This window comes from Schistocerca piceifrons, chromosome 2 (genome assembly GCF_021461385.2).
Source record: "Schistocerca piceifrons isolate TAMUIC-IGC-003096 chromosome 2, iqSchPice1.1, whole genome shotgun sequence".
Lineage (NCBI taxonomy): Eukaryota > Metazoa > Arthropoda > Insecta > Orthoptera > Acrididae > Schistocerca > Schistocerca piceifrons.
Genome location: NC_060139.1, coordinates 15,348,484 through 15,371,902, shown reverse-complemented (window position 1 = coordinate 15,371,902; position 23,419 = coordinate 15,348,484). Strand labels below are relative to the sequence as shown.

General features: G+C 45.6%; 1 protein-coding gene and 1 pseudogene across 1 annotated transcript in view; both read left to right on the top strand.

The window, feature by feature from the left end:
- LOC124778024 (actin cytoskeleton-regulatory complex protein PAN1-like) overlaps positions 1 to 23,419 on the top strand; it is an 856,035-nt gene that overhangs the window by 415,677 nt on the left and 416,939 nt on the right. The gene's annotated exons all lie outside the window — the stretch shown is intronic.
- LOC124778796 lies at positions 4,987 to 5,104 on the top strand (annotated as a pseudogene).

The window sequence follows — 23,419 nt, the reverse complement described above, 5'->3', positions numbered from 1 at the left end:
ACTGGTCTCTAATTTCAAGTCCTGCACACGCCATTTCTTAAATATTTCCAACTTATAGTACACACGCCAGTAATTCAGCTTAGCACTCGGAAGTATTTCAACTTATTGCTACACGTGGTTTCATTGTGACCGTTGGTCACTTCCGAAGATTACTACGATCCCCTTAATATTACCTGCCTGACATTTAATTCTCCCCACAAAAGTTCCTGAAATAGAGAAATTATTTTTCCAAACTACTCTTAAGTATTCCACATGCATACCATTCTCTCCACTCATTTGTCTTTACGGAGCACACCTAAGACAGGTCTTACCAACTCAAGATACAGCGCCAGAGTGCTGAAACACGGCCGTTCTTCAGGTGAGCTCGCACCTCCATCAAAGTGGGGGAGCACCTTGCTACCGTATTGGTCAGCCACATTTCAGGCGCTCAAAGCTCAGGTAAATTTCATATCTTTGGTTCCACCAAAGGCGACCAAAGGACCGTCTCAAAGATGATCATTTATTGCACATTCACTAGCTGCGGTTGGCAGACGACCATACGTTCATTCAATTTTCTTATTACAGAGTGCTGCTAACCCTCTGACCGAGCACGCTGAGCTACCGTGCCGTTTTTTTTTTTTTTTTTTTTTTTTTTCAGATCCCGCTTGGATGGACGTCCCCTGACCCCCGTTGAAGTTCATTATTGATCCATTCACTCAGTTTTTTTTATTACAGAGTGCAGCCAGCCCCCTGACCGAACACGCTGAGCTACCGTGCCGGCACACCAAGTGATCTACCTATGCGCGACTCACGCCCCGTCCTCACAACTTTACTTCCGCCAGTACCTCGTCTCCTACCTTCCAAACTTACTTTACAGAAGCTCTCCTGCGAACCATGCAGGACTACCAATCCTGAAAGAAAAGATATTGCGGAGACATGGCTTAGCCACAGCCTAGGGAATGTTTTCAGAATGAGAAGGAAGGTAGGAGACGAGGTACTGGCATAAGTAAAGCTGTGAGGACGGGGCATGAGTCGTAATTGGGTAGCTCAGTTGGAGCCGGCACGGTAACTCAGCGTATTCGCTCAGAGGATTAGCTGCCCTCTTTAATAAAAAAAACTGAGTTAATGGCTCAACGACGAACTGAAACGGGTGTCTTGCACGTCCGCCCCGAGCAGATACAAAGAACGAAGACGAACAAAATGAGACTAAAAAATAAAAAAAATAAAAATTGGTAGAGCACTTGCCCGCGAAAGGCAAGGGTCCCGATTTCGAGTCTCGGTCCGGCACACAGTTTTAATTTGCCAGGAAGTTTCATATCAGCGCACACTCCGCTGCAGAGTGAAAATCTCATTGTACCGTCTAATATTTTACAAGAAACAGAAAATAATTCTTCTTGTGATTATGTAACTCGCTGAGATGTGATGAAAATGCATATAACACGAAGTGGAATTTCTGCGAAAAAAAAAAAAAAAAAAAAGCTTTGCCCCATTCGGCATTCGCATTACGCGATTTACGGAAACGACGAAAAACGTACATGTGGGTGGCCGAAGGAGTATATGGAGTCCAGTGTTTTATCATTGCGCCACCGCCACCTCGTTTGTTCCAATTTCGTACTCCACAAGACGACTCGGCTGTACCATTGTCACCTCCGCCCCCGGCTTCCCTTTCACGTTCAGTGGTGAAAGCTGCGCAGGAAAAACGATTGATAGGTCTCCGTGTGAGTTCGAATGTCTATAAATTCTCTCTTGTGGCCTTTACGCGACATAAACGTAGGAGGATCTTATTTGTTTGATTCTTACAGTGAGGGACGCTCTCGGAATTTTATCAGTAAACGACACCCTGATGCACCATGCACCTCTTGTAGCGTCTGGCGTTGGAATTGGAAGAACATCCCTCTACGACCTTCTCGTGCTGTAGTTTTTATTGAAGAGTGCCTCCTCTTCTCGCCACACCGTTGTCCTATCTCGCCATGATTAATTCTGAAGTCATTACACCACAGCAACCTGTAGTTGCAATGATCCCACGTCCCTCATGACAATGATTCGACTATTACCAAAGGATGGCAATAAGCTGCTTGTGCATTAGTGGTTGTAACACTTTTCATTGTACCGTCTAATATTTTACAAGAAATAGAAAATAATTCTTGTTGTGATTATGTAACTCGCTGAGATGTGATGAAAATGCATATAACACGAAGTGGAATTTCTGCGAAAAAAAAAAAAAAAAAAAAGCTTTGCCCCATTCGGCATTCGCATTACGCGATTTACGGAAACGACGAAAAACGTACATGTGGGTGGCCGAAGGAGTATATGGAGTCCAGTGTTTTATCATTGCGCCACCGCCACCTCGTTTGTTCCAATTTCGTACTCCACAAGACGACTCGGCTGTACCATTGTCACCTCCGCCCCCGGCTTCCCTTTCACGTTCAGTGGTGAAAGCTGCGCAGGAAAAACGATTGATAGGTCTCCGTGTGAGTTCGAATGTCTATAAATTCTCTCTTGTGGCCTTTACGCGACATAAACGTAGGAGGATCTTATTTGTTTGATTCTTACAGTGAGGGACGCTCTCGGAATTTTATCAGTAAACGACACCCTGATGCACCATGCACCTCTTGTAGCGTCTGGCGTTGGAATTGGAAGAACATCCCTCTACGACCTTCTCGTGCTGTAGTTTTTATTGAAGAGTGCCTCCTCTTCTCGCCACACCGTTGTCCTATCTCGCCATGATTAATTCTGAAGTCATTACACCACAGCAACCTGTAGTTGCAATGATCCCACGTCCCTCATGACAATGATTCGACTATTACCAAAGGATGGCAATAAGCTGCTTGTGCATTAGTGGTTGTAACACTTTTTCTAAGTCTGCATCACTACTCTGTAATTTAAATGCAAGTTCTTGATTCACAGAACTGCTTTCAGACCATTTCTCGAACGTTACCTAACTCTTTCCGTACGATATCTGGTTCATCCTATTAAGATGTTCGTTTCTCTCTACGTTGGCGGATGTCAACGTAGAAGCGTTGCTTTCTGAGGAGAAAGATGGTGATTTTAATTTTGTAAAAGGATCTCGTCGCAATGAAAACCCCCATTTTTTAATTATCTCCAGGCCCAACTCGCGCATCACATCCGTCACACTTCCCTATTCCACGATAGGATGAAACGAGCTGCTTTTCTCTGAAATTTTTCGATGTCTTCCTTAACCGTAGCTAGTCTCTTTAGTCGACATTGTGTTCCGCCAATAAGCTACGGTCGCAGGTTCGAATCCTGCCCCGGGCATGGATGTGTGTGATATCGTTAGGTCAGTTCGGTTTAAGTAGTTCTAAGTTCTAGGGGGCCGATGACCTCAGAAGTTAAGTCTCATAGTGCTCAGAGCCATTTGAACCATTTTTTGTTCTGACAATAAATGCAATATTTCGTTCGCCTTCTCCACACCATTTCCAATGTAGTGGTTACATTTAAGTTATTCGTAATTGTAATTCCTATGTATTTAGTTGACTCGGCAGTCTTTTAAATCTGTACTGTTTATTCTTTGTAGTACTCAAGTGGAGGACTTCAAATGTATTGTTCCGGTTCAATTGCTGCTTTTAAAACCATGGAGATACCTTGTCTGAATCACTTTGTCATTCGTGGTGTTGTCTGGTGACTTTAACGGATGGTAAACGGCAGTATGATCTGCAAACAACCTGTTCAAATTGTCTCACAAATGGTATATGTATACTAGAAACAACAAAGGACTACAGTACTTGCCTTTGGTGCTGTCTTGTGGAACACCAGACGTCATCTGTATTTCAGTCGATAACTTCCCGTCAGTTACTACGAACTGTGTCCTTTCTGACAGGAAATCATTATACCAGTCGCACAACTCAGACGATAGTCCGCAGCCACGCAATCTGATTAGAAATCGCTTCTGAGAAACGGCTTCAAAAGCGTTCTGGTAGTCTAAAAACGTGGAATCCAGTTGACATCCTTTGTCGATACCAGTCCTTACTTCTTATGAATAAAAGGCTGGTGTTATTCGACACGAACGATAATTTCTGAATGCATGCTATGTGACAGCAAAAGTCCGCAGCTCATGGTCGTGCGGTAGCGTTCTCGCTTCCCATGCCCGGGTTCCCGGGTTCGATTCCCGGCGGGTTCTCTGCCTCGTGATGACTGGGTGTTGTGTGTTGTCCTTAGGTTAATTAGGTTTAAGTAGTTCTAAGTTCTAGGGTACTGATGGCCATAGCTGTTAAGTCCCATAGTGCTCAGAGCCATTTGAACCATTTTTTTGTCAGCAGAATAAATTTTCTACGAAAACAGTATGCGTTCTGAAATCAATAATCGTTTTCTCCGAAAACAATACAGTTAAAGAATCTTGCCGAACGATGATGTGAGTTATATGTGTTTATAATTCAGCGGATAGCTTCTGTTTTATTTCTTGTGTATTTGGCGTGGTGACTTGTACAACTTTCCGTTCCTTACGTGTGATTCTTTCGTGGAGGGAGTGACTGCACGTGAGAGTTAAATTTGGAGCCTTTAAATCAGCATAATCCAAAAGGAACGTAACTGGTATACAAACTACACCGGAAGACTTACCTTTACTGAACTGAGTTGCTTCGATACGCCGATGGTGTCTACTTTACATCAGTGAAGTTGGCAAGATTCGAATTTTGGAATATTTGCTACATCTTCTTTGGTGAAGGAATTTTGGAAAACCGTTTTTATCAACATAGATAACATTACCACTGCACTTCCACTTCCATCAGTACATTTACTAGCTGTTCTGCACTACCTGCAGAAAATAGAAGGAGCAATCAAAAAGTTATCGTCTGAGGTCGTTGGTGCAGCGTATATGCAACGCAGACTGACTCCGATGCCGGTATATAAGCACAGACATGTAGGCAAGGAATCATTGTGTCATTCGTGTCTTTACGACGTGCATGCGGTAAATACGGAAACGTGAACTATAGCGACGTTGTTACCAAATGCTTCCAAACAGAACCAACATGTGGGATTATTTCCTTCAAAGCCAACGGCCTTGCCACAGTGATAACAACGGTTCCCGTCAGATCACCGAAGTTAAGCGCTCTCGGGCTGGGCTAGCACTTAGATGGGTGACCATCCGGTCTGCCGAGCGCTGTTGGCCAGCGGGGTGCACTCAGCCGTTGTGAGGCAAACTGAGGAGCTACTTGACCGAGAAGTAGCGGCTCCGATCTCGGAGACTGAGGTACGGCCGGTAGAGCGGTGTGCTGACCACATGCCGCTCCATATCCGCATCCAGTGACGCCTATGGGCTGAGGATAACACGGCGGCCGGTCGGTACTGTTTGGTCTTCATGGCCTGTTCGGCAGGAGTTTAGTTTTTTAGTATTTCCTTTATTAGCGAAGGGCAAATACCGTTAGACAGCCATCCTAGAATGAAGAATGTGTGTGGCGCAGCATGTCAGTCGAAAACCAGCGTTGTGGAATGGTGCGCGACAGGGGCTGTTGCTGCTTCAGGATAACGCACGTCCCCCTATATGAAATGCCGTTTCAAATAGGAGGCAATCTGGCGCTCGCCCTATAATCCTGATCTCTCCCCGTGCGATCATCGACGCCTTTGGTCCCTTAAAAAAGGCCTTAAAGGGTCGACGATTCCTGTCGGACGCGGACGTTCGGCAATCATCTCGCAGCGGGTCGCGGTGTTTCACCGATCAGGTACCTCTGCGCGGTGTGTCAGTTGTATGACTGTCTCAGTGTTGACGGTGATTTTTCATGACTAGCGTATCCATTCTGGACAGTATGGCCTTCGAACGGAGACTTTTTGATCGCCTCTTATAACTCCGCTTTGGTGGCGTTGTCATCAATAGCATTACCACTACGTTTCTACTTCTGTCAATACATTTACGAGCTGTGGGGCAGCACTAGCACAAAATATTTTGCCTTTAGCGTGCTTCATTACATGTGATCGTTCCACTTTTAGTCCTTCCGTACACATATCACCTGGTGTTGGGACGCATAGAAGGAAAAGGGGCGCCATGTGGAAACAAAGAACTGTGTATAACCATTATAAATAGTGATAGTACTGTTATGTTATTTGGTAAGCGTGATAGCGTTACGGAGACGTTTAGCAAACTCAAGTGGCAGACTCTGCAAGAGAGGTCCTCTGCATCGCGGTGTAGCTTGCTGTCCAGGTTTCGAGAGGGTGCGCTTCTGAATGAGGTTGTTGTTGTCGTTGTGGTCTTCAGTCCTGAGATTGGCTTGATGCAGCTGTCCATGCTACTCTATCCTCTGCAAGCTTCATCTCCCAGTACTTGCTGCAACCTACATCCTTCTGAATCTGCTTAGTGTATTCATTTCTTGGTCTCCCTCTACGATTTTTACCCTCCACGCTGCCCTCCAATGCTAAATTTATGATCCCTTGATGCCCCAGAACATGTCCTACCAACCGGTCCCTTCTTCTTGTCAAGTTGTGCCACATACTCCTTCTCCCCAATTCTCTTCAATACCTCCTCATTAGTTATGTGATCTACCCATCTAATCTTCAGCATTCTTCTGTAGCACCACATTTCGAATGCTTCTATTCTCTTCTTGTCCAAACTATTTATCATCCATGTTTCACTTCCATACATGGCTACACTCCATACAAATACTTTCAGAAACGACTTCCTGACACTTAAATCTATACTCGATGTTAACGAATTTCTCTTCTTCAGAAACGCTTTCCTTGCCATTGCCAGTCTACATTTTATATCCTCTCTACTTCGCCCTTCATCAGTTATTTTACTCCGCAAATAGCAAAACTCCTTTACTACTTTAAGTGTCTCATTTCCTAATCTAAGTCCCTCAGCATCACACGACTTAATTCGACTACATTACATTATCCTCGTTTTGCTTTTGTTGATGTTCATCTTATATCCTCCTTTCAAGACTCCTTTCAAGACTGGATGAGGTATCGAATATATTGCTTCCCCCTTCTTATAATACCTCCCGAGGAGACCACGAATGTAAAATTAGAGGGATTCGAGCGCGCACGGAGGCTTTCCGGCAGTCCTTCTTCAGCGAACCATACGCGACTGGAACAGGAAAGGGAGGTAATGACAGCCACACACCGTTGGGTGGCTTGCGGAGTATAAATGTAGATGTAGATGTAGATGATATTTCTTTTGTGAGATTTACAGTTTCGTCAGTAAGTGTTACGTAACTTCTGCCGTCAGGCACATCGGATGAAATCAGCGGACTTCGAGTCCCACTCACAGCTGAAATCCCATCGCTCGGACGGTGTGAAGCTCCGGGAGGGTCGCCCTTTTCCCGGTCCTAATGTCGACGCCGGCAGTAAAGGACAGCTAAATGCAATACCGGGGCAGACGGGGAGCGCGGCTTCCTGGCGTTCTCATTGTGCATGCGCGGCGCGTGTCGCCATCTCTTATTCAGCGATGGCGCGCGCCCCGCCGCCCACAACGCCTTAATAATGGACGCCGGCGGCGGTGTGATTCAGGCGGCCGGGTATGGCCGGGTATGGCCCTACCCTGATGCACCCTCCGCCCGCGGGAATTTACGGCTCCGCGGTGGCCACCGACAACGCCGCCATAGTTACGGACGGAATCCGCGTGAATGCAGATGCGGCCATTACCTCGGCCGGCTGGACGCCCGCGTGTGCCACTCCGCCAACTGCCACCGCATCCCGTAGGCAGGCGTAACGGCGCTCCCCATCGCATCCCGCACTCCAACATCTTTCTAATTGACATTCGGCCAGCTATAACTAGTAGCCAACACCGCATTCCTTTAAAGCAGACGCTGTTCAGGGGGTCACGGAGGAGGAGGGGAATATCTGCCGCTGCACCTTTATTTCACAATCCCTCTTACGTTTGTAACCGTGATTACTTCCGTAAAACCCACAGAGGTGGCAAAAGTTAAGGGACACAGGTATGTACAGTCGTGGACAAAACGCCTTTTCGTTATGCTGATCCGCACAGCTTTACAGTCTGCTACACGGCATAGTAGGTAAGGCGACAAAGTGCTACCAACATACCATGCACAGGAGTGAAATTGACAAACTATCCGAACTTTGTCAGATTGTTTTCAGTCATGTGTAAGACTACATTAATGCTGATTAGTGTATTAAGGTGCGGCTGGTCCCGGCGGAGGTTCGAGTCATCCCTCAGGCATGGGTGTGTCTATAATGTTACTTTAAATCCGTCTTGATTGCAAATTTTTTTTTTTATTATTCATATGACCGGTTTCGGTTCATTCAGAACCATCTTCAGATCTGATATTTAAGTTACAGGAGTAACCCGTCCAATTCAGCAACTTTCACATGCTATGTGACGTAGCCGGTCATATGAATACCGGTCATATGAATAATAAAAAAAAAATTTGCAATCAAGACGGATTTAAAGTAACATTATAAAATCACTGATTGCTGTTATCCCATAAGACATTATGTCTGTTTTTGCAAAAAAAAATGGGTGTGTCTGTTTGTCCTTAGGTTCAAATGGTTCAAATGGCTCTGAGCACAATGGGACTCAACATCTTAGGTCACAAGTCCCCTAGAACTTAGAACTAATTAAACCTAACTAACCTAAGGATATCACACACACCCATGCCCGAGGCAGGATTCGAACCTGCGACCGTAGCAGTCCCGCGGTTCCGGACTGCAGCGCCAGAACCGCTAGACCACCGCGGCCGGCTTGTCCTTAGGATAATTTAGGTTAAGTAGTGTGTAAGCTTAGGGACTGATGACCTTAACAGTTAAGTCCCATAAGGTTTCACACAATTTTTTTTTCAGTGTGTTAATCACAACACGGAAGTATAAGAAATAAATGAAAGAAGAAACGCTAATTAGTATGAACTGTACCAATAAAAAATAAATCTCAGCTTATCGACATAACATAACTGTTTTAGGAAGACAAAGTACCCCAGATCTCTACGAATTAGCAATATATTATGCGCATTCGGCCGCGAAACGGTCTGTGTCAACGTTCAGACCAGTTATACTGGATTACCGTTGCTGACCTACCATGAATGTTTGCAAATTTAGCACTGCGTGAAGATTCATAACGAAATTCAGTTAAAAATCATTCAGTGCCACATTTAAGTCAATTCACTTATTGACAGAAGCGGAAAAAGTAGGCAGTAATAAGTATGAAATTCTACAAGAGTTTCATATTGACACCCACGGGCCCCGGTACAGAATATAGTTACCAATAAAACGTATTGAGGGCGCAAGAATTTCTTAAAATTGCTTTACTGATAGTCTATCGGCCTCCATCGAGATTAGAACCGAAAACAAATCAGAACTCCCTTGCAGTAGCAAACACCTCTCACTACGCTAGCAGACAATACAGGCAAACAGCCCTCTATTATTACTCCAGACATGAATAAGTCGGCAATTTCCCAATGAAAATAGCAAAATGATCTGCAGTTTCTGTTGCGTAGAGCTTTCTGGACTCAAAAACGAATTTTCTACCTTTATGTCACCGCTTATGTGACAATCATTCGGGATGTTATCGAAATAACAAAATGCTCCCAAACGTATTCTACGATGTTTCGAATTCTCCATTAGACTCGCTACAGCCAGAAAATGTTCATTAGCCTAAGTGCTTCTTAAGCTAGCTAGCAATGGGAATGCTCGCACTTCTAAAACGCGGTGGCATTAATACTGGGATGTGAATTACCAAGTGTTTCTTCTTTCATTTACATCTTATATTTACGTATTGTGCTTAACACACTAATCAGCATTAATATAGTCTTACACATAATAGAAAACAGTCTGCCAGAGTTCGGATGGTTTGTCAATTTCACGCCTGTGGATAGTATGTTGGTAGCACTTCGCCGCCTTGCCTGTTACGCTGTGTTGCAGACTTTAAAGCTGTGCGGACCAGTATAACGAAAACGCGAGGGGTCTCGCCGGTTTTGTCCTCGACTGTACGTATACAGATGCGGCTGCGTAATAGTATAAGTAATAAACAAAGTATAATTGGGCACTGTATTGACGGAGATGTCATTTGATTTATGTGAAAGGGCTTCCGACGTGATTTTGCCACGATGGAAATTAACAGACTTTGAACGAGGGATGATTGCTGGAGCTATATTCACGCGCATTCCATTCCAGATATCGTTAGGGAATTCAATATTCGGAGATCCACAGTGTCAAAAGTGTGCCGCCAATGCCAGATTTCAGTCATTACCTCTCACCACGGACAACACGTTGGCCGACGACCTTAACTTAACGACCGAGAGCAGCAGCATTTGCGTAGAGTTGTCAGTGCTAACAGACAAGCAACACCGCTTTAAACAAGCTCAGAAATGGTACAGTTACCATATGTAAAAGGCGTCAGTGAACGGTTAGACAACATCCTCCGCCGACGAGGTTTCAAACCGATTTTTCGAAGCAGTCACAGGATCCACGAAATGATAGGTTCCACCAAGGATGTAGTCAAAAATCTTAACACTGGAGGTGTTTACGAACTACGGTGTGAGTGTCGAGCTGCCTACATAGGAGAAACAGGGACACCTGTCAGCTTACGAGTAGCAGAACAACGAACGCTATGTACGGTTACAACAACATAACAAATCAGCGATAGCGGAAAACCACCGTGACTGTGGACAAAACCTATCAGGTTCCAGGAGGCCCGAGTACTGGCGAAAGAATCGTGGATGCGAGAACGCAAAATACGGGAGGCGATCGAAATTATTAAGCAGCCTCACAACATCAACAGAGAAGATGGCTACAAACTCCCAACGTCCTGGCTGCCGGCCATCAACGGGCCGCGAGCGGTCCCAGGACAGAAGCTACACGGGACGCGGACGTATCTACACAAACAGCTGTAGAGCCGCTGTCAGTCCACTTCGTGCACACCAGGAGGAAAAGTTGCCGACCAGAAGCCGGAACGTTGTTTGGCGGTCAGCTACCAATCGTTGACGACATGGACATCCACGAATAGCCTCTTCCCTTCCATCTTCCCTTACGTCATGACTAACCAATCATAAGAGGGCCAATTAAAAGTTTTACAACAGTGGCGTTAGACATCGATAGTCTGTAATAAATAGAAGCACCTATCCCCATGCAAAACCAGTCGTTCCATGAGGAAGGCCGTTGCAACCGAAACGTCGGTTTTAGTTTATTATTGTTGTTAGTTTTTAGCGATGACGCGGCATAATACCCAGAAGAATATTTATCACTAATACGATGAAGTTACCTGTTAGGACAGGGAAGCGAATCACGGCGTAACTGGGCTAGGACAGCAGCCAACCGACGCGGGCGCCTTCGCTAACAACACGACGTCGTCTCGAGCGCCTCTCCTGGTCTTGTGACCATACAGGTTGGATCCTAGACGTCTGAAAAATCGTGGCCTGGTCAGACGAGTCCCGACTTCAGTTGTTAGGAGCTGATAGTAGGGTTAAAGTATGGCACAGACCGCATGAAGCCACGGGCCAAGTAAGGCACTGTATAAGCTGGTGGTGGCTCCATAATGGTGTGGTCTGTTTTTATATGCAATGGATCGGGTATTCTGGTCCAGCTGAACCGATCATCGACTGAAAATGGTTATGTTCGGCTACTTGGAGACCAATTCCAGCTACTAATGGACTTCATTTTCACAAGCAACAATGTGACTTTTATGGATGACAATGGGCCATTTCACTGGGCCATTGGTTTGAAGAACATTCTGGACAATTTTATCGAATGGTTTCGCCTCTCAGATCGCCCGCAGAGCAGAAGCTCTCGAACAATTCATGGAACACATGAACAGCATACATTCGAACACCTAGTTCACTGTCGAGATGGAGAAGGAAGGGAGACTGCCTTTCTTAGACGTTCTGGTACAACGGCAGGCGGACGGGCGTCTTGGCCACTCTGTATGCCGCAAGCCGACGCATACCGATTTATACCTGAATGCACAGAGTTTGCATCATTCTGCTCAGAGGAGAACCGTTTTGAAAACGTTGGTATATAGAGCAAAAACTGTTTCTGACGAGGACCACTTAAGGTCCGAGATTAACCACCTGAAGAACGTGTTCCGACAGAATGGCTATGATGCACGCGATCTAAAGACAGCGTTCTCCAAAAGAAGGAAACGTGAAAATGCTGCAACTTCACAGGATGAAACACCGATTGCGGTTCTTCCTTTTTGTGGCGCGATTTCCAGCAAAATAGGGAGAGTCGTGCGTAGACGTGCTAGAAGACCGATTTTTCGTCAACCTAAGAAAATTAAGGAGATGATGCTCCCTGTTAAGGACAATCTCGGCCTCAGGGTCCCTGGAGTTTATAATATACCCTAGGAGTGTGGAAGCAATTATATAGGTCAGACGATTCGTACCGTTTCCGACCGCTGTGCAGAACAGCAACGTCATATTAAAAATGGAGAATTGGAGAAATCGACAATTGCGAAGCACAGTCTCACGAACAAACATAAAATATTGTTCTATGAAACTAAAATTCTGTTCCATGCCTCGACGTACTGGGATTCTGTGGCTGTGGAAATTAGAATGAGCCAAAAGAACTTTAACCGCGATAGCGGATACCATCTGAGCTGTGCGTGGAAACGACCGCCTGATGCAGAGAAGCAGCAGAGACGTTCCTTCCACAGTTTACGTTCCAACGGAAGCGGTGGCGCCACCGGCGCACACAGTGACACCGTCTGAGGCAGCAGCACGTAATCGCCGACCAATCATAAGCCGACCAATCAGAAGCCGCCTTCGGGCTATACAGAGGCGACAGTCAGCTCCTGACGATGACGACGGAGGTAATCGTCGAAAGCTCGAGATTTTATCTAGAACTGACGCGGCAAGAATACCGAGAATGTTTTATACACAAGTGCCGCCGCGAAAAACTTCTCTCCCATACATATTTGTGACCGAAATTATCTTGCCTTTTTCTCAATAACGCTTGAGAAGTACGCGCTACTGCTTGCACATTTTGTTGTCCTCGTGGAGTACTGCGAGTGTACGAAGTTTACAGTAAATCCGCGTTCCAAACGTCGTGGCCTCCACTTGTTAGCCGGGGCAGTATTAGCCACCGTCGGCGTCAGTCCGCGCTGAAGCGGGCGGAAGTCTTGCGGGCTGCTAGCGCCGGGCTCCGGCCCGCGGCTCGCGCGAGGTAATTACGTGCGGCGCGGCGCGGCGGCAGGAAGGGCGTGTGCCCCAGGGCGCGTGCGCGTGCGCCATGGAGAGCGCCAGCCGCAGCCGCAGCCGCCGGTAATTGGCGTCATCAGTTTTCATTAGTCGCCGCCGCAGCGCTGCCGCCGCCTTTGCGAGGCGCGGGTTCCGCTTTCCTTTTCAATTACTGCTCCACTCACGGCGTTCCTCTTCGCGGGCCTACCGAGACGATAGGGGGCTCCACTGCTCGTCTCGTAAAGCATCTGCGACGCACCTCTCCCGAGCGTACTTCCATTCACTGCCGGTGGATGTGAGGCGGCCTCGGCTCGCAACGCAGCCGCTCCGAGCATTCCATAAACTGCTTTAGGACGATGTTTTTGTCATTCTGTAGCAAATAGGCGAGTATCTTGTTGGGTGTTTAGTACAGGATCATAGTGAATACGGTGTAAATTTTAAGTTGACAAACCATAATAACTCGAAAAATAAGTTTCACACGAAAAAATATGTGAAATCCAAAGTTGATTATTTTCGAGGGGGACATCTGCTGGTGCAGCAAACTAGCCCCCTGGGGGTGGGGCGGGAGGCAATTTGAAAAATTTCAAATGCGAACTCCCATTTTTTATTGCAGAATCAGATTCTTCATAAAAAAACTACGTACATTTTGTCCTAAATATTTGTTTTCATTCTTGGTAGTTAGTGCTGTAATTCAAGAAAACCTATGTTCTTAATTTTGGGTGGAAAATGGTTACGGATAAATAAAAAAAATGAGAACATGAATTTTCTTGAATTACAGGGCCAACTACCAAGAATCAAAACAAATGTTTAAGACAAAATGTACGTAATTTTTATATAGAATCTGATTCTGCAATAAAAAACTGGGGGTTCCCGTTTGAAATTTTAAAGTTGCCTCCCGCCCCACCTCCAGGGGGGCGGGGTAATTTTAGCACCAGTAGATGTCCCTTTCGAAAATAATCAACTTTTGGCTGTAGCAAAGGTAAATGCACCATAGAGGCAATTCTGACGTTGCTGTTCATAATGGAAGCATGATTAAACAGAAATCAAGACACGTTCATAGAATTTGTCGACCTGGAAAAAGCGTTCGACAAGCTAAAATGGTGCAAGATGTTCCAAATGCTGAGAGAAATAGGGATAAGCTATAGGAAGAGCCGTCTAATACGCAGTATGTACAAGAGCCAAGAGGGAATAACAAGAGTGGACGACCAAGAACGAAGTGCTCGGATTAAAAATGGTGTAAGGGATGTAGTCTTTCGCCCCGACTGTTCAATCTGCACATCGAAGAAGAAATGATGGAAATGAAAGAAAGGCTCAGGAGTGGGATTAAAATTCAAGGTGAAAGGATATCAATGATACGATTCGCTGACGAAATTGCTACAGTGAGTGAAAGTAAAAAAGAACTACATAATCTGCTGAATGGAATTAACAGTCTAATGGGTACAGAATATGGATTGAGAGTAAATAGAATAAAGACGAAAATAATGAGAAGTAGCAGAAATGATAACAGCAAGAAACTTAACAACAGGATTTATGGCCACGAAGTAGCCGAAGGTGAGTACTTCTACTGCCTAGGCAGCGAAATAACCACTGATGGACGGAGCGAGGGGGACATCAAAAGAAGACAAGCACTGGTAATGGGGCATTCCTGGTCGGCTAAATCAAGGAACATTTACAATAAACCGGCCTACTATTATCGAACATAGACCGAAATTTGAGGATGAAATTCCTGAGAATCTACGTTTGCAGCACGGCATTATATATAGAGGTGTAGAACTTGCAAAACAAACTACCTATTGGCTACTGTATCGGATTTTTCGGCCGACAATTGTTCGATTATTTTTCTGACCTTTCCCCAGCACTAATGCCTGGAAATTTCATATCTGCACCCTCCATTGCTGGTAGTGGAACGGAGTAGAGCTCGAGGGCGCAGATTGTATGTATCTGGCGCGCCAACGTCCGAGGGCTTGTCCCTGGGCATTTCCGCTGCGGTTCTTCCTTGCAACCCGCAATGGTCGTTCGCTGCGGCACGGGAATCCAGGATCCATTCACCCAGAGGTTTTCTTCGTTCTTGGTAAAGCTATTGTCAAGTTCAGATATTTCTATAGCATCTCTGAACAATCGGATGTGATATATCTTCTCCACAGCAAAAAATTCCGTGTCGACAATTTTTCTTACGTGGTCGGTCTGACACAGCTCGTCCACCGCCACGGGCGTTTCCTCCACCTGCCCCAATCTGCTCCTCCCGAACAGGCCGCCGAGTCACCCCCAGCCCCACAGGCGACACTGGATGCGGATATGGAGGGGCATGTGGTCAGCATACTGCGCTCTCGACCGTATGTCAGTTTCTGAGACGGGAGCCGCTACTTCTCAATCACATAGCTCCTCTGTTTGCCTCACAAGGGCTGAGTGCACCCCTCTTGCCACAGAGCTCGGCAGACCGGATGGTCACCCATCCAAGGGCTAGCCCAGCCCGACTGCGTTTAACTTCGGTGATGTGACGGGAACAGTGCAGCTAGGCTGTTGGCTTGCCCCAGTTTACAATATCGCTTGTAGTCGGTGATCCTGGTGTTGATTGATCGTTCCATTATTCCAACATAGCGTGTACATGCAGCAGTTCGCCTTCAGGCAACACCACTTAGAAACCAGGCCTGCGCGCACACTTGTGACGTCACATACTGATGGCCGGGTCTGTATCGGAACGATCCTGTTACGCCCTCTGCAGCTATACGAACTTTACGAGTTTTAGAACTGAGATCGCACAGGGATTCTCGTGTTTTCTTCTTCTGCATGGCCTTGTAATGAAAGTATGGAAATTCATATCATTGCGTAAAGTAACTGAACAAAACTGCCCTATGTTATTTCAAGATGTAAAATTATTTTGACGATTTGCCTTAAATACGCGTTCCTAGGCGTGAATACAAACTGTGATTTTAAATTCTGTCTTTTACCTCAGGAGCTACGTTTTCTTGCAGTGAAAAATCGGCAATATGCAACAACAACCAGATGTTTTCGGTTTTAAATAAAGCAGCTGGAGCTCCTACAGAATTTAAGAATTTGTTTCCCCGGTTATTTTCGTAAATTTTCCTCTCTATTCAAAATTTGTTGACCTCACACGAAACACAGATCATTCGACGAAATGGAGCACCACCTGACATAATGTTTAATAAATCAAGAAAACCCAAAAAGATATTTTATTTCCCTGTTTCTCCAGAACTTTAGAACCTTAAACATGAAAAGATTGTTTCTCCTATATTCTTGACTGAAATTCGTGTCACAGAGTGCTGTTAATTTGATCACAATGCACTTATCTCGAAATTCTGCTTTATACTCTGCCTAATCTGTCCAACACTGAATTCATTAAAATAATTTTCTAAGGTAATTTACTCAAATTGAAATTACTTCCAAATAGCTGTATATGTAAAACTGAACAAACTCATTCAGTAGCTCTTCCAAGTAAAAGTACTGGAAACTCAATAATCTGGTACGAATGATAAGGAATACTAAACATTTTCGAGTCACACTAATTAATATAACTAATCTGTGTGACAATAGTTGCAAATATGAGAGACATTTCACAGCCAGCTTCGCATTAACCTCGCAGCAATGGTCCATAATTAAGAAACAAATGATACTGGTACATGATAAATAACTGATTTTAAAAACAATTGGCTAATGTGGTGCAATGTAAACAAATAACGCGCTATAAATATTTTGTCATTTACTTACCCTTGAATGATGCGTAGACACAAATTCCTGTCTGGGAATAGCTGCAATCCAGCGATTCCTCAACTTCACACATTTGGGAAATCAAAACATGTGCACTTTCATGCCTTTTTGGGATTTATAATTTCCCCGGCAAAAGGAAACGCAACATTAGTATCCCATACTTCGAAGAACTGTAGGTGAATACTGTATGAAATCTATATCAGTTTCACATGGCACACACTTTCAACACAATATACACGTCAACAGGACTGCCGACTAAAGATAAGATGGCCAACAGTTTGTGACGTCACGTGCCAATATGGCCGCTGTGCGAAGGCCTCGTATCCAGAAGGCTTTGCTTCAGGCCGCAAGTGGCCCATAGGGACCATCCGACCGGTGTGTCATCCTCAGGGACTATGCAGATAGGAGGGGTGTGTGGTCAGCACACCGCTCTCCCGGTCATTACGATGGTTTTCTTTGACTGGAGCCGCTACTATTCGGTCGAGTAGCTCCTCAATTGGCATCACGAGGCTGAGTGCAGCCCGAGAAATGGCAACAACGCATGGCGGCCCGGATTGTCACCCATGCAAGTGCCAGCCACGCCCGACAGCGCTTAACTTTGGTGTTCTGACGGGAAGTGGTGTATCCGCTGCAGCAAGGCCGTTGCCATAGCATGTACATGCTGTGCGGTATACTCACGACGTTGCAAGTGGGTCCCTTTTCTCCCGTGCCAATCTGAGACACTCCTCGATCTTCTTCGTCAGTTTATAAACAGTCCTTACGCCGTGTTTGCGGGATATACGGCGATTCTGCCCCTCATTCTGGAATTGTATGGCAGAAAGGCCGTTTCTTTCTCGGATGTGTCATTTCGCCGAGTGTTTGATTCTGTAATACTTCTTGTGAAACTGGTGGAGTATTCACTGCACCTATAACGCTTTCCATGTGTTGCATCTCGCGTCTGTGGTGCCACTGCTCACATATTCGTCTTGTTCACGTCACGAGCGTATTAATCTCGCCCCTCGGGGTGATTTGAAAGTTTGGCACGCATTGTCTGTTTTCGATACAAACTATGTCCCCGGTTTTCACCATCCCTTATGACCAGCACGGGTAGAAAGGGCACCTGTAGATCTGCATCACGCCTCCTTTCGCCCGGCATAGTACAGTAACTCAGCATCGTATGAACTCGTCGCCTGCCGGAATACTGAGCCAGCCGTGCTGCCTCTATGGTGGTCCATAATTTCGAAAGTGTCACCAGTGTTCCATAAATGTCGGCTGGTATTATTTGGGCCTATCTGGGTAGTCAAATCGTTCGCACGAATTGTCCAGAATGCACAAACGGGAACAGTTGTGGCTCGGTGACATGACAAATTGTCGTCCATAAGAATTCCATCGTTGTTTGGAAATATGAAGTTCACGAATGGCTGCGAATGGTGTCCAAGCAGTTGAACATAACCGAGAACGCAGTCCATTCAATGCAAATACAGCCTGCACCATTATAAAGCCATCACCAGCTACACCCTGTCTTGTTGACATGGCTTCATGAGGTCTGCACCACTCTCCAATCCTGCTGTCAGCTCTTACCAACCGAAATCGGGACTCATCTGACCAGGTCGTGGTTTTCCAGTCGTCTAGGGTCCAACCGATATGATCACGACCTCAGGAGAGGCGCTGCAAGCGATGTCGTTGTGTTAGCAAAGGTACTCGTGCCGACCATCTATTTTCACAACCCATTAACGTCGAATTTTCCGCCCTGTTCTAACGGATATGGTTCAAATGGCTCTAACTACTATGGGACTTAACATCTGAGGTCATCAGTCCGCTAGACTTAGAACTATTTAAACCTAACTAACCTAAGGACATCACACACAGCCATGCCCGAGGGAGGATTCGAACCTGCGACCATAGCAGCAGCGCGGTTGCGGGCTGAAGCGCCTAGAACGGCTCGGCCACAGCGGCCGACCCTAACGGATACGTTTATCATACGCCCCCACTGATTTCCGCGGTTATTTAACGCACCGTTGTTTGTCTGCTAGCACTGACAACTCTACGCAATGCCCGCTGCTCTCGGTCGTTTACTTTAGGCTGTCTCAATGATGAGAGGTAATTCGTGACGTTCAGTATTCTCAGCACACTTTTGACGCTGTGGTTCTCGGAATGTAGAGGTTCCTAACGATTTCCGAACTGGAATGTCCCAAGCGTCTAGCTCCAATTACTAACCGCGTTCAAAGTCTGTTATTTCCCGTTTTGTGCCCAGAATCACGTCGGGAACATTTTTGCAAGCATTACTTGAGTAGACCAGTAGACCATCCGGGCCGCCATGCGCTGTTGCCATTTTTCGGAGTGCACTCAGCCTCGTGATGCCAAATGAGGAGCTACTCAACCGAATAGTAGCGGTTCCGGTCAAAAAACTCCATCATAACGACCGGGAGAGCGGTGTGCTGACCACACACGCCTCCTATCTGCCATACTCAACTGAGGATGACACGGCGGTCGGATGGTCGCGATGGGCCACTTCTGGCCTGAAGACGGAGTGCTACTTGAGTAGAAGTAATAATTCCGCCAAACGACTCTACTTTTATACCTTGTGCACACGATACTACCACCATCTATATATGTGCATATCTGTATCCCATGAGTTACCTTAGTGTATATGCCGCTGTCATATCGTCGAAGTAGCACGCGTAGAAAACGATTGTCTCAGAATAGGCATAGACCGTGGAGCAACAGTGCGCTTGGTTCATTCTGCTGACGCTTACTCATCCAGGTCATGATAACAATGAAGTTTTCACTGTTACGGTATTACTTGGACAGCGGTTCTTGAAGCTGTTTAAGACTTCGGATATTTTCCTATTTCTGTCAGTTGAGGACTGAAGGGAAACTCTTTAATCTAGATTGCTTCAAAGTCTTTGACAGAATAATAAGTGAAATTGGAAATAGATACGGCATACAACACACCCATTCGTATCACGTTGATTTTCTGTCTGGAAACAGAAAATGAGAGCTCTGTATCTTATTTTGAAAAATGAGCTGTACATTTTGGTGCCCAACATAATAGAAATATCGATACGCCTTAAATGGTTAACGAAGTAGCTGGTTTCAAATTCCAGTGAGAATAGCTGATTGAGAACACTGAGACAGATTCTCAATCGGATTCTTTTTTTTAGTATGGCTTACGAGATGTTTTTTTCCAAACACGGAAATTGTTATGAGGACAATTTTAGTCACTGCAGCATCTTGCCAACACAGTTTCAGTACACGAAGACAATGAAAATTGTTAAGGTCGAGTAGAGGCGAAGCAGACCATCAAATTCAACTGTCTCGTCGACAGCGTGCGACACTGCTGCTAAATTTGACTTCAGTGACACTGTTAATGAATTTGCTGCACTCTAAGCAATTACACGGAAATTAAAACTGTAATAAGAACACAGTTCTTGGTAAGGAGCGTGTTGTCAATATTTAAATATAGTCGTTCTCTCCAATTTTCGTTTTAATGATTTATACGCAATTAATAATTTATGAAGAGCAGATAAAATCTGTTATTTATTGCACATCATACCAAATAATTGTTGAAAGTCTGTACTGTAATTAACATGTTCAGTCACACTAACGCGACCACCGCCTATGCTAGACGTCAAAGTGCAATAACCACCCACCGACGGGAGGTGGCAGCTCTAGCAGGGCGGGATATACGAGGGTTGTCCAGAAAGTAAGTTTCAATTGGTCGCGAAATGGAAACCACTGTGAAAACACGATGAAGCGTTGCACAGACGATTTTGGCAGTGTCTCTAGTATGACCGTCGAACCCATCAAGACGCTCTTTTCAGTTGTGAGCGCGCTGCCAGCGAGTAAAGGTGCCTAGAACAATGATGTCTCCCGCCAAGCAGGAGCGCCCGCTGAGAGGCTTCCCCTTAGTGGATGCAGCCCACCTAACACAACTGCCACGCACTTCCTTCTTCATGGCAATTCTCAGCCGCACTATGCAGGGGCAGTGAAGACGCTCCTGCACCCTTTTCAAAACAAAAATGGCTCTGAGCACTATGGGACTTAACATCTGAGGTCATCAGTCACCTAGAATGCAGCCCATCTAACACAACTGCCACTCAACTACTTAAATCTAACTAACCTAAGGACATCACACACATCCATGCCCGAGGCAGAATTCGAACCTGCGACCGTAGCGGTCTTGCGGTTCCAGACTGAAGCGCCTAGAACCACTCGGCCACTGCGGCCGGCTACAGCCTTTTCGATGGGAAGTGTTCGATCATCCACAACACAGCCCTAATTGGCTCGTCCTCAGTATCATCTCTGTTCAAATGAAACGCTGGATACGAAGACAACACTTGAGCGTAGGCTGCGCGCTCTAGACCAGATAGAGAATTATCGGAAAGCACAGGTGGCTGCCTTCTATGTGTTGGAAATTTGGTATAACGCTCCGACAAATATCTACGTCGGAGTGGCGACTATGTATAGAAGTATCTGGAAAGTGTAGCCAACTCTTCCAAATAAAATGTTTCCGATTTTCGTTGTGGTTTCCATTTAGCGACCGATCGGAACCTACTTTCTGGACAGCCCTCAAATAAAGCGTATCGCATGGATGCGGAAGACAGTGCAGTCGTTGTCGTAATGTGGATCTGACGTCCAAAAGGGCATGATCACTGGCTTTCGGCCCATTTCCGAACGGCAAAGTTTTTAAAAGGTTCGCTGCCGCCGTGTATGGCTATAGTGCGCTATCGAGAACTGCTGCCGAGGCCGTACATGACAGGGGAGAACGACGGCTGCGGAGATTTGTACGGGAGAACAGACATGCAACTGTTGAGCAGCTGACCGCCCAGATAAACCAAAGAGCCACCGACAGCGTCCCCTCAACGTCCGTTCAGCGAACTATATGCCTACGCAGCAACCGACTGGTTTATGAACTCATGTCGACTGGCGTTCATCGTCGACGAAGATTGGAATTCGCACGCCAGCATCGCTACTGGACGTCCACTGAATGCGAACGGGTGGGATTTTCACATGAATCACGTTTTATGCTCCATCGGCGTGAAACGCGTGAAAGCAAATATCCTGCTACAGTCGTCGGAAGGCTCTTGGCCGGAATGCATTCCCTGGGTGATCTCGTCACCTCGAAAGGTGCCGTGGATCACCACAGCTATGCATTAACCTTGGCGACCGTGTTCAACACGACATACAATTTGTTTTTCCTCGCCGCAACTGCATTTATCAGCAGGAAAATACAAAGCGTCACACACCTCGAATGTACGAGCATTGTCCGAAGGGCACCAGGCTGCTTCGACCTCAGTCTCCTGCTCACTCAACTCCATAGATTTAAACCCAATTGAAAATCTGTGGGACCACCTCGATCGGGCTGTTCGCGCCGTGGAACCGAGAATCCTAGCGCAGCTGGCAGCGGCGCTAGAGTCGACGTGGTTCCACGTCCCTTCCAGTACCTTCCTGAACCTGAGTGACACTCTTCAAGCACGTCTCTCGCTCTAAACGGCGGTTATCCAGGCTTTTGAAACAATGGATGTTTTCCGTGCCATCCCGGCCTACCTAAATAGAGAAGTATCAGATCTATTCACTCGTAAATCTCTTTTACTAGGTCATTAGACATATCTTTGTATTACACTTAAAGAACAACAAAAATGAAGTAATTCACACATATAGACACATACCTATAGATCTAAAGTGTGCGTCTTTTATGACGGCGGACGAGTTTAGGTTCGTTCTGCGCATCTGACGCCACAAAACACAGTCAGCCAATCAACAGAGAACGACGTTGCCAGAGCTCGACTGCAGTGCAGAGCACGGACGTGTGTTTTCAGTTTTAGAAACGTTCAGTCACAAATAAAGTAATTGAACAAAAGCAATGTCTTGATAGCAGACTTTCTTTTATAGAAAGTTTGGAAAAAGCATTCTTTATACAATTGCTTCATGTTCTATTAATTAATTAAACCAAAAAGTAATAAGCCTCCTAATTCAGGCGATAGCACGAAAAGGTGTTTGAAACGTAATTCAGTCATATCAACAGTGTTTGTCGGTATTTTGCGTGATAGTTTCAAGTTCTCCGGGAGATGAATTAAATGACGAGCTGCGTTAACGTAGTGGTTATAGTGAATTGCTGCTGTGCAAAAGGTTCCGAGTTCAAACCTTATTCGCTGCTTAATATTTTCTTTATTTAAAAACAATATCGAAATGTTCTTACTTCATGAATTTTATTCGTTTCAATGTAATTTTTTGAAATTTCTAGTGGAAACTAAAATCGACCAAATGGAAAGTATACGCTATGGACTTTTACCTCTGCAAACTCTTCAAAATTTCGTGCAATGGTTTTCTACATCTAATGCTGCACAATAACTGCGTTGAACATCGAAACAAAATTAAGTCATTTATGGGGGGAAGGTATCAGACAAGATGATGTGTCAAAATCAAATTTTTGGGCCAAATAATTTTTATGAAATCGAATGATATAATTTGTAAAAGCAGTCAAAACACCATGTGGCTGCACAGGCGAGCAATGCAATGATGACAAAATCGCGCACATCGCGGAATGCGGGGAGCACGTCTCTGTAGCAGCGAAATGCTTAATGCGGCCGTGGTGACTTCACTTCATAAACTGCGCGCTCCCCCCTAAACGTAAGTTTGCGAACTATACTATGGCGCTGCTT